This window comes from Lampetra fluviatilis, chromosome 57 (genome assembly GCF_964198595.1).
Source record: "Lampetra fluviatilis chromosome 57, kcLamFluv1.1, whole genome shotgun sequence".
NCBI lineage: Eukaryota > Metazoa > Chordata > Hyperoartia > Petromyzontiformes > Petromyzontidae > Lampetra > Lampetra fluviatilis.
In genome coordinates this window covers 8,272,551-8,283,394 of record NC_136331.1, presented here as the reverse complement: position 1 = coordinate 8,283,394, position 10,844 = coordinate 8,272,551, and positions in this window count along the sequence as shown.

Sequence of the window (10,844 nt, the reverse complement as noted above, 5' to 3'; positions counted from 1 at the left end):
GCAGTCGCCGTCCGCCTGGGAGACGACTTGGGAGAGAGGCGGACAATCGCAAAGGGCCGAAAGCTACATGACATTTTGGTTATTACGAGAAAACTATCAGATTATTTATAACTGGAGAGGAAGCCGATGAGCTACAAAGTTGGTTGGCAAATACAAGGCTTTCCAGGTCAGCCAAGGCACACAAGGCACTGGCGCCTTGGCCTTTTAGGACTAATTGCTAGGAGAGCAAGCACAGCCAATGTGGTGGCAAGGTCACGGCATCAGGCCTGCCCATTCTTGTCACGTGCCAATAGACATTTATTTTACACGCTGCACCAGATACTCAATTAAAGTTCAACTCAACATCACAGTATACCTGTCAACCCCTTGTATCAGTGCCTACCTTAGACCAATTCACACGTTATTAGTCACGCCGTGCCCTTATAAATCTCAACGTTCATCCTACAAAGTCTCATCACAAGGAAAAACTTAAATATTTGTTTAGTTTTGCCCGTATTGAGACGGCTGCACACCAGATGGACCTGAAAACCAAATTTCCCTTTACAAGTATACGGGGTAAACCGTACGAGTTGACAGTTTTGTAGATGGGGCCCAGAAGATTTGAGATGCCACTCACCACCAACACGCATCACAAACGCGAGCCCAACCCTGGATAACGGCGCAGTGGAGACCCACACTGCGTTAGCGCACCACTTCACAACCGAGGATAAACGTGGCCCCGGTCCAATGTCCGACGTTTCATTTACCTATCAGCGTAAACTGCAACGGCACGGACGACAAGGCTCGAGCCTTCGCGGGGCCATTCGGGCCCACGGAGGAGGACGTGGGGAAATCTTCCACCACCACAGAGACGACGAACTTCCCAGGGACGGCGTGCCGCGAACTGCCAAACGTGAACGCGCACTCCTCCTGCACCAACACCACCAAGCGGGCAACCGTTAGGAGCAGAGACGACATCCACCCTTTTGCTATAGTGGCCATGGACAGTGCCACAAAACAGGACGACTTCACCACAATGCTGGATAATCGACAGACGATGGTAGTTCTAATCACCAGCAAAACGTACTCGAATTGTAAATGTTGTGGTTTTAACTCTCCAACACACCTGTGTGCTGCAGTCGTAACCAGTTGGCACGTTTTGTTTACGTGACACGCCTTACCAATTGGCCGTGTCGGGTGGTGGCGGTTTTAACGACACATTTATACGATCTAACACAAAAACCTCTTAGAAATATTGGTTGTGGAAGTCCACTAGTACGTGTCAAAGTGGCTGAAATTCTCTTCCTGCTGATATTAGGAAGCCACCGAGAGGCATGGCACTTTTAAATCTAGGATGAAAAAAAGCAGTTCTAAAGACACTAGTTGCGTTCAGTTTGTTGTGCTTCACCCACCGCACCTCCATTGAGCAAGGTTGGCCATGTACTGCGCAAAATTCATACTGCAGCAGGACAGTTCCCAAAACCGGGAGCGTAGCAGTCAAACTAACAATTTTAGGGCGCCGCGGTGGCGAGACGTTAACCGCCTCCCCTGCTAAGCAGGAGGTCGTGGTGGGTTCAATCCAGACCCCGACACCTGCTGTACATATCTGAGAGTCTGCAGGTTCTCCCTCCGTGGATTTTTTTTCCTTTCCCCCCCCCAGCGGGTCCCTCCGGTTTCTCCCCACATTTAGAATGAACGTACATTTAAGATTATTTTGCTGCTACAAATTTCCACGTGATAAACCACTTCGTTGGAGCCATCATTTATGACAGCCACGTCGCTTTTGGAAAGAAAAAGCGATACACAGCTCAGTGGGCTACAACTGATAAAACAACAAATCTACTTTAATGATTCTTGTTGTTGCGATCGAAACGTCAGGATGTACAATTTGTTCTGTCTATGTGACTTTACCGAAACAACCAAAGAGTACGTCTAGTTTAATGGTTCATAGATGTGGGTTGAGCCCGCTAACCTCGTGCAGCGTAATGCCGGGCACGGCGGCGTCGCACGCTCCGCACTCCTCTTGCGTGGCGTAGCGGCACCGCACGAGATCCCCGTCCTCGTCCCACGTGGAGACCCTCAGCGGCCGAAGGCACCGGCTGCTTATCCTGACGCGCGGGACGGACACCGGCACGGAGACAAAAACAAAGCCTGGTCGTGGGAAGGTGCCGACAACCCGAGGACATTTGGAGGTTGGGGACAGAGGGAGAAGTTGCCCCACCCCCCTTAACTTGTTCCCGCACTCTCAACATGTTACCCAGGAGATCGATAGCCGTTTAGGGTCAAACCTTCTGAAAAAACACGCACATCAAGTTATATTACAAACCATTAATTATTGTTGGGGAGGTGTATTTAATTTTTAAATCCTTTATATTAAGTTCGCTTGCTTGCAACCGTGCAAATCTTTCGGTCGTTTTTTAACCCACTTCCCGTGATCCAATAGAGCTGACATTTTGCACACTCGTTGTGCGTGACAATGCATTTGTGAAATTTTTTTTCCTAAATTTCACACCGTTTAGGGGAAAAAAATTAAATATTTAATTACCAATTGTTTAATGCTGCCAGAAAATCATCTGACCCATAGGTGGCAGCCATCTCAAGCCAAAGGACGAGAGGACTCTAGCCGCCCCGATGCCACGCATATAAAGGATTTATAGTAAAAAACTTTGTTGTTACGGGTTTACTTGTTTATCCATCTAACAGTAGTTCCTAACTCGGGGTGCGAGTTGCCCTTTGAGAATCAAAGGTCTCTAAGGCTGCAGTAAAAAGGTTAAGAATCCCCGATCTGACAAATTCAGTAACTGGTAGTACGAGCGAAACTCCGTTTCACTTTATTTCTCAGAATTTGCCGCCCCCCCCAGAAACGTTATTAGCGCCACTGCCAAAAAAACCCACAAAAGGGTGTAAAAATGACCCAGCGGCAGAGTTCGCCCTCAATTGCAACGGTTTGTGGGTCAAATCCAATGGCCACCCGCTTTGATTATTCGTGCGGGTGTATAATCACCATTCTACCTGCCATGGTAAACCTTTAAAGCTCCCTCCCCCCTCCCCCACCGATGCCACTAGCAAGGGCAGGCCATTGTAAGCCACCATTCAGGGCCCACATTAACCAAACTTGAGAAAAGTACACAATTGGGATTACATCAAAATCGTCGCCCCCACCCACCAATTAAAATCTATCGCCACTGGCAGACTGCGATACGGTTAATTTTCCCCATGCGAACCCACTTGTGCCAATTTCTATTTGCTTGATCATGGTCCTTAAAATTTGTTTTGCTTCACCTATATGCCTGGCTGTCGAGGTGCTCTCCCTGGGTTGCACAAAATAAAAGGCAACTTGAAAACGATCTCATAGATCACAACGGTTCAAGCGTCAACCCTTGTGTCAGTCAATCCACTTGCTGGACGAGGCCCCCCCCCCCACGTGGTGTCGAAGGGATTTATTCGGCTCTGCTTCACCATGCTGGTCAGTGTGGGTTGGCGATGACAAAGCAGCGTGGACGTCAAGTACAGATTTTTCCCGCATCACCCATCCGCTTGCCTACCATGGAGCCCTGCAACCTATAAGCTCTTCGTGCACGTTGGACACCCATGCACAAGCTTGCCAGGCTCATTGCTGCTTGGCTTCCGAGATATGAAAACCGGGTGCGTTTCAGGCAATTTGGTCATGGGTAACGATGCAATTATAATGGAATAAAATCGCCCAAAGAGGAAACGTCCAATCTAGATTTAGCTATGTGGGATAAAATGTCAACATGGAACCGGTATTTTTCATATGAATTTGCTTTATAAATCATGCGTGACTTACAATTAAAATGTTTTTATCGTGACAAAGCACAGAAAAATGTGCAAATGTTATGGGACACATTTAAAAAACAGTATAGCAAAGAGTGCATAATGAAGTGCTCAAACCCCATTTCTCATCAAAACATTAAAAGCTATTAGATTAGTCGTGTGACCGGTTGCAGAACCAACTCCCCACCCCCCAACAACTTTTGATCAGTTGCCAGTTCGAAGTCGGTAACATTACAGAATTATTCTTGCATTGCACAACAGTTTCAAGTGTGGGTCGCTCACCACCACCAACAAGAGAATTTGTAAAATAATCTCCCAACAAGCAAAACGTCAGATTTTTCATTACGAAGTTGGAATGGAGCCATGGGCCTTTTTAGCACAGGAATTCTGGTCGCCAAAGAAAAAACAGATGCCCTCCCTTTGAAAAAAACCCTTCGTTTTAACGACAAAGATCCCCCGTATAGCCTTTAGACTGTTGGGGGCAAGTGCTGTTTGAGCACCTGAAGGCCAGGGGCGGCACACCCGGCCGTGCTTCGAGTCCCTAATGGCGATATTCACACACCGCACCAGATACTCATTTGAGGCCGAGTCGACCTAGGGGAGGCCCAGGACCGGGTCAGATAATAGTCACGGCTGTCGGCCGTGAGCAGGAATCGAACCCGGGGGGCGGGTGGCTGGATTCGTAGGGCAGCAATTGCTGCACTACCGCTCCCCATTTCATAAAGGTGTAGCCCTAATCACACGTGCAACTAGAAATACTTTATACAGCGGTCCATGCAACAGCTGCCACTTGTATGAGACCGTGGCTATGAATAAACAAACCACAGAAAGCAGTCAACGTCACACTGCCCAAAAAGATGTGTACAAAATTGAAGGCGGCGATCTTATCGACAAATCACAAGCGCGGGGCAATGCAAAGCAGAGGGTATGAAACGCTGGCAAAGGCGTCTCCAATAGGTCGGTTGCTCGCCCTTTATTAGGCCGTACGAGATCAGACGTCTCTTAAAAGATTTAGTTGCTGGGATATGGCGATGCTGATATGTCGTACGATGCAATGTATATAATCTTAGTGCATTTTGAAAAAGCTCATGTCGTGGCTTGTACGTAAAATTTTATTTCTGTCTTATAATTATAAAAAACAAATATGGCAAGATTAAAAAAGTGTGAAATGAATAATGATTAGCAATTATTAAGTGCATTGCAAAACTATTTCTGGAGTAATTGACAGAACAGCAGCTGCAGAAGCCGATTATTTTGGTAGTGAATTTAATTGGAGGGTGTAACCAACGGCATGCGTGGTACAAGAGTTCTAGGCCAAAAAAGTTGCAACGATTAGGATTGTTTTGGCAGGCTTATATCGAGGTGGTCGAGAAACGCAACTAATCTGCACTCGCACTGCAAGTCCAGTAAAGGTGCGACAAGACGATCACACGAAATACATATTGGAAACTAGAGGAAACGAACATCGCCATAATCTTGAAAATGTAAAATAGCATGGCAAAATAAAAAAGCAACCCAAACAGAGGACTCCAGAGATGTGATAAGTGGTCCACACTGGTAAGCCAGCACCGAGATGGGAGGGAGGCTGGCAGATCACTCAAAGCTTGCACCTGCCACAAATCTCTATCCCAGGTGGCCTCAACATCACCAACAAGAGATTCCCCAACCAGAGGACGCAAACCGGGTACCCGATACCCGGCTACCTGTACCGCCGGGTACAGGTACGGGTAGCCGTTTGCGACCCTGGTGGCGCGGCCGGGTACGGGTAGGCCGTGAGTCACTGGTGAGTCACCGTTTGTCACTCATTTCCCAACGTCTTGTCTCTCACAATTCAAGTTCCTAGAATCGACCCACCCGCGCCTGCAACATGGCTTCATCCCAGAGGTCGCAATCGGGTACCCGATGCCGGGTACGGGTATGGTACGGCCGGGTACGGGTACCCATTTGCGACCCTGGTGCGGCCGGGTCCGGGTAAGGAATCAAAACCCGTTTGCGACCTCTGGCCCCAACCCACCTGAGGACCAGCGGCAAGGCTGCCCACGGTGGGGTGTTGGGCCTCCCGGAATCGCTACGGCGACGGACGTCGAGGTGCGCCACCATGGCAACGGGCTGCCCTTGGGCCTTCATTGCTGGTGCGCCTGGCGCCCCGTCCGGGCTGCACAGACACTCGTGCCTGCGGGCACAGGTGAACAGCTGACTTTAGAATTGCCCTGTGGAGACCAAGCAGCTCTTGAATCGGGTTTTTAACGCAAACAAAACGTGCTAATTATTAACTAGTTCAGCACACCGGTGTATTGGACAGTAAACCCACAACATGTACAATTCGAGTATCGTGACATTTCGCTGGCAATTACAAACTAGTTAACCATTTTGCAACCCTTCTTCTTGGTTCTTTCGGTAAAGTCACGTAGAATGGAAATAATAAAATAAAAAAAATACAACATAATAAAATAATTATTTTATTATATTATTTTATTATGGTTTATTTATTTTATTTTATTATTTCCATTCTACGTGACTTTACCGAAAGAACCAAGAAGATGAATCCCTGCAGTCACGAAAGCTTTAAATCCATTTTGCAACCGTTTCCAGACAGACAGAGAGAGAGGCGGGGGGGGGGGAGCGAATGGCCTTACTGTAGCGTGCACCCCACGCAGGACCACACCGGCATCGTGAAGGAAGCCACAGCCAAGGTCCAACATCTCGGCCCGGACGCGATCACGGTCCGCCCCCGCACCACCGCGGGGGGCCGCTCGCAGCCCGGCGAGCACTGCCACGAGGCGGTCCACTCGCAGGTGCCGGGGCCCGCGACGGCCACGGTGGCCTCAACGAGGACCTGGGGGTCACCGGTGGGAGTTGCGGGGTTAGCGAGGCCGAGCGGCTGGGGAGTGGGGCTCAAGGGGAGCGGCGGTCACTACGGCTGTCCGGACAAACACCGCCGCCACCCACCCTCACCCCCCCGTTTTTAATTTTACAAAGGCCCATCGAAATGTGTAGCTCTTGTTCAGAATTGGCCTGGCCACAAAGGATAGCTCAACTACGTGGCTTGTCACGTGGGAATGTATAGCAGCCACAAATACTCCAAAACGCAGGTTTGTAAAGGGAGGGAAAAACCAGAGGACCCGGAGAAAAATCCACGCCACTAAAGGGTAGAGCTATAACATGCAAATTCCAAATATACAGCAAGTGTCAGAATCCACGTCCTCCTGTATACCAGGCGAGGTAGTTAACATATCGCCATTCGCACACCGCATCGAGCAGCTCAGCCATCACACATCCACCTCCTGTGAATATCGTGGAATCAGAATTCCAGCACCACAGTTTACACAAAAAATCGCCACCAAAAGCGCAAGTCGAAACTTGAGGAAGGATGGTAGAATCACCAATGACTACATTACCGCTACATTTTACAAAGCCAAAGATTCTACCCCCGCCGTGTAGCCTTTAAAACAGACTGGGGGGGGGGGGGGCAAAGGGCTGTAATCGAGCGTCTGAAGCCGGCACAAGCGAGCTCTGGGGTCGTGTGGGGTCACCACCGCGCTCACCCGCCCGGGCCGCCGTTGTGGCCACCAAAGTGCCGTTTTCACACCGCACAAGTTACTCATTTAAAGGTTCGAGCAGAAGTAGCACCGGTTCGGATACATTATTCCGAACCTCGGGTCGCCGTGTGCCAATCACTGCACCACCTCTCCCCACTCCAGTCACATCACCACCACGAACAGGTATAACATAAATTAGCACCGAAAATCCTCCACCGCCAGGCGGGCAATTAATTAAATTGTCACGTGCGCAAACACTTTTAATGGTCTCCCCATCCCCTCTAAAGCAAACCGGAACGTTGAAAAAATTAAGCAAAAATTGCAATATTATACCAAAATAAATAATGCAAAATAAACTGGTTGGGGATATTGTTAATGCACATCCTAGTGGTAAAACCTATCAAGGATAATATTGGTCACGAAAGCCTTCGTGTTAAAATCAGAATGCTTACACAGACCTCCATCGACTAATCATCACCACCAGCAAGACAGGCGTCATCATACAATCATCAATTCGATTAATCAGGACGACAAAAGTCATCATCATAATCGCCACAAACTTCACGAACTTGCCTGCAAACTCGCAGCATCATCATCACCACGACAAGGAGGAGGCTGCGCACCAGCGGGTACCTGCAGCACCGTCCATCGCAAGGTCTCCCCAAGAACACCTGCGCTTGCGTCGGCTCCCACGGCGCTTGGGCAAACAACTTTGCGGACCGCCGACACTTCGGGACAACTCGGAGCCACCAGCAGCCCGAGCACGAGCAGTTCTAGAACCACGGAGAGAGGCACAAAGCGTCTGCCCGACTTCGCGAATGTCTCGCGGAATCCCATGGCCGTCCGAGCCTCCACAAGGCGTGGAGGGAGGGGGATGTGAGTTCCCGATTTGCCATCGGCGGGTCCTTATGTAGAGTTTGGGTGATTGGTCTCACCTGCCGTAATCTACAACTTTCATCTGCCCCCATTTCTCTCACTCGAACGCAACGCACGCGGTTTGTTCGCGCGATTCTCATTTCGATTTGGGTTGGTGGTGGTGGGTGGGGGAACAACGCGAATTACAACCCGCGAAGGACGCCCCCCAACCCCCCCTCCGACAAACAAATTAGCGCACGGAGATGATAGCGATCACTCTGTCGCCATGTCAACGGAGAGCTGTTAATGATTCATCACGATGGCACGCGCGCCGTTTAATGTACGAGCAGGACGATCCATTTATAGATACCCCAATACATGGGGAGAGGGAGATTTTTTAGATGTTTTTATTTCAATGCCTTACCGCGTCTCCCACTAATCTCGGAACACGAGGTATAAGCGAAACAAAGGACAAGGCGTAGTGCCCCCAAATAGCTCAAGGGGCCCCAGGTATATGAAATTCCGGCTCATATGTTGATGTTTTTGTTTTGTTGCGGTTGCACCCGAGTTAAGAGCCGCATGGCTCACAGGATTACCTCCATGTATATAAAAAAGACAAAGTTGTGATTATGTGTGTCTGTTCAAAATGTTTAGCGTACTTCCCGACATGCAACAAACTTGAAATTTGCCATTTGGGTACTTTCCAGACTGTACACCATGCAAAAATTAGAAAAATACACTTTTGGGTTTTTTTTTGGGGTGGGAGCTCAATAATGCATTTATTTTTTGCACGGCAAGTGAGCTGTGACGTCAAATCTGTCACGTGACCCGCGCATGTGGAAGCGTAACGCATTGGAGTGTCGTGGTTAGTGCGCTGCGCTACGAACCCGGCGACCCGAGTTCGATTCCCGCCCACGGCTTTTGAAGATCCTTGCCAAGATGCTCCTGAGTAGGCTGAAAGTCCTAGCGGAGCGAGTCCTACCCGAGAGCCAGTGTGGGTTTCGTGCAGGAAGATCAACAAACGACGTGATTTTTTTTCACCCTTTAGACAAATACACGAAAAAGCGGCCGGGCAGCATCAAGATCTGTTTGTGGGGTTTTGTTGTTGTCGATTTCTCGAAGGACTTGGACAGGGTGGCCTAAAAAATAAACACACACACTCTGGAAAGTTCTAAGAGTTTATAGGATGTCCAGAGCACTTTGCAAAAACGTCAGCGGACAGTTTCACGACAACACGATTGGCAGGGGTATTGGTCGCGGGAAATTTGGGTAGACCCCTTTTTTAATATTTGGTCATGGAGTGAAAGAGGGATTTGTGTGCTGCCCCCCATCCTCCTCACTCTCTTCCTCGCAGCAGTGCTCACAGCCACGAGTGTCAATCTTCACACCGGCAGCTATAGACACGAACCCCAGAGCGACGGCACGGTGTTTAATCTGGCCAGGCAACGTGCTCAAACCACAGTGAGAGAACATTGTGTTCGAGAACTTGTGTTTTTTTTTGCCGATGACGCAGGCGGAATGACATTCAAGAAATCGCGAAACCCAAGTGCTGCTGCTGCTGCTGCGAACCAATTTGCGGCCAAGAAACAACACGAGTAAGACTGAGATCTTGACTTAAAGCTTTCGTGACTGCAGGAATTCATATTCTTTGGGTCTTTCGGTAAAGTCACGTAGATAGGTTCAAAGAAGATAACAAACATAACAAAAAACTACGACGTTTCGATCACAACACAAGTTATCGTCATATTTTTTCTCCTGACGACGATCACTTTTAACGGGTAACAAAAAGCAAGAGCAGCAGCAGGGGAACATCACCAATCCCATCCAGCAGACGAGGAGCGGCCATCTGACCACAGTGTGGCCGATGCTTCTGCGCAAGGGGCTGGTGCCCTCTCATCCCACCCAGGAGATAACGCTGCTCTAGCTGCTGGAGCTGCTGTAGCTGCTCTAGCTGCTGTAGCTGCTGGAGCTGCTGTAGCTGCTGGAGCTGCTGTAGCTGCTGGAGCTGCTGTAGCTGCTGTAGCTGCTGGAGCTGCTGAAGCTGCTGTAGCTGCTGGAGCAGCTGCCAAGCCACTCGGTGTTCTCCGCAAGCCACCATCGTTCGCGATTGACAGCCGAAGGTTGAGTAGACAGCGTAAATGTGTCAGGATAATTCTAGATTTGAAGTTTTCGTGACTGCAAGGATCCCATACTCTTTGGTTTATTCGGTAAAGTCACGAAGGTGTAAAAATTAATACATTAAATCACCACGTTTCGATTGCAACACAAGCAATCATCATCAGGTGTGACAACCACAGCAATAATTTTTTTTACAAAAAAAATTAAAAAAAAAATTTCTTGCTGTGGTTGTCACAGCTGATGATGATTGCTTGTGTTGCAATCGAAACGTCGTGATTTAATTTATTTATTTTAATTTTTACACCTTCGTGACTTTACCGAAAGAACCAAAGAGTATGTGTCACGATAACTTTACAGGGCGGCGACAGCTTGATTTAATTTAAGTGGCTCTGTCCGGTGACGGAGGGTTATGTAGCTCGAGAATGGAAGTTCACCAACGCGATCTATGGAACATTGTAACCCACTGGAAATCAATTCCGAACCACAATATTGGTCGTGCAAGCCAAGGCTGCCTCCCAATTGATGCTCTTACGCGAGCCAGCCCACGAGATGGCGCAT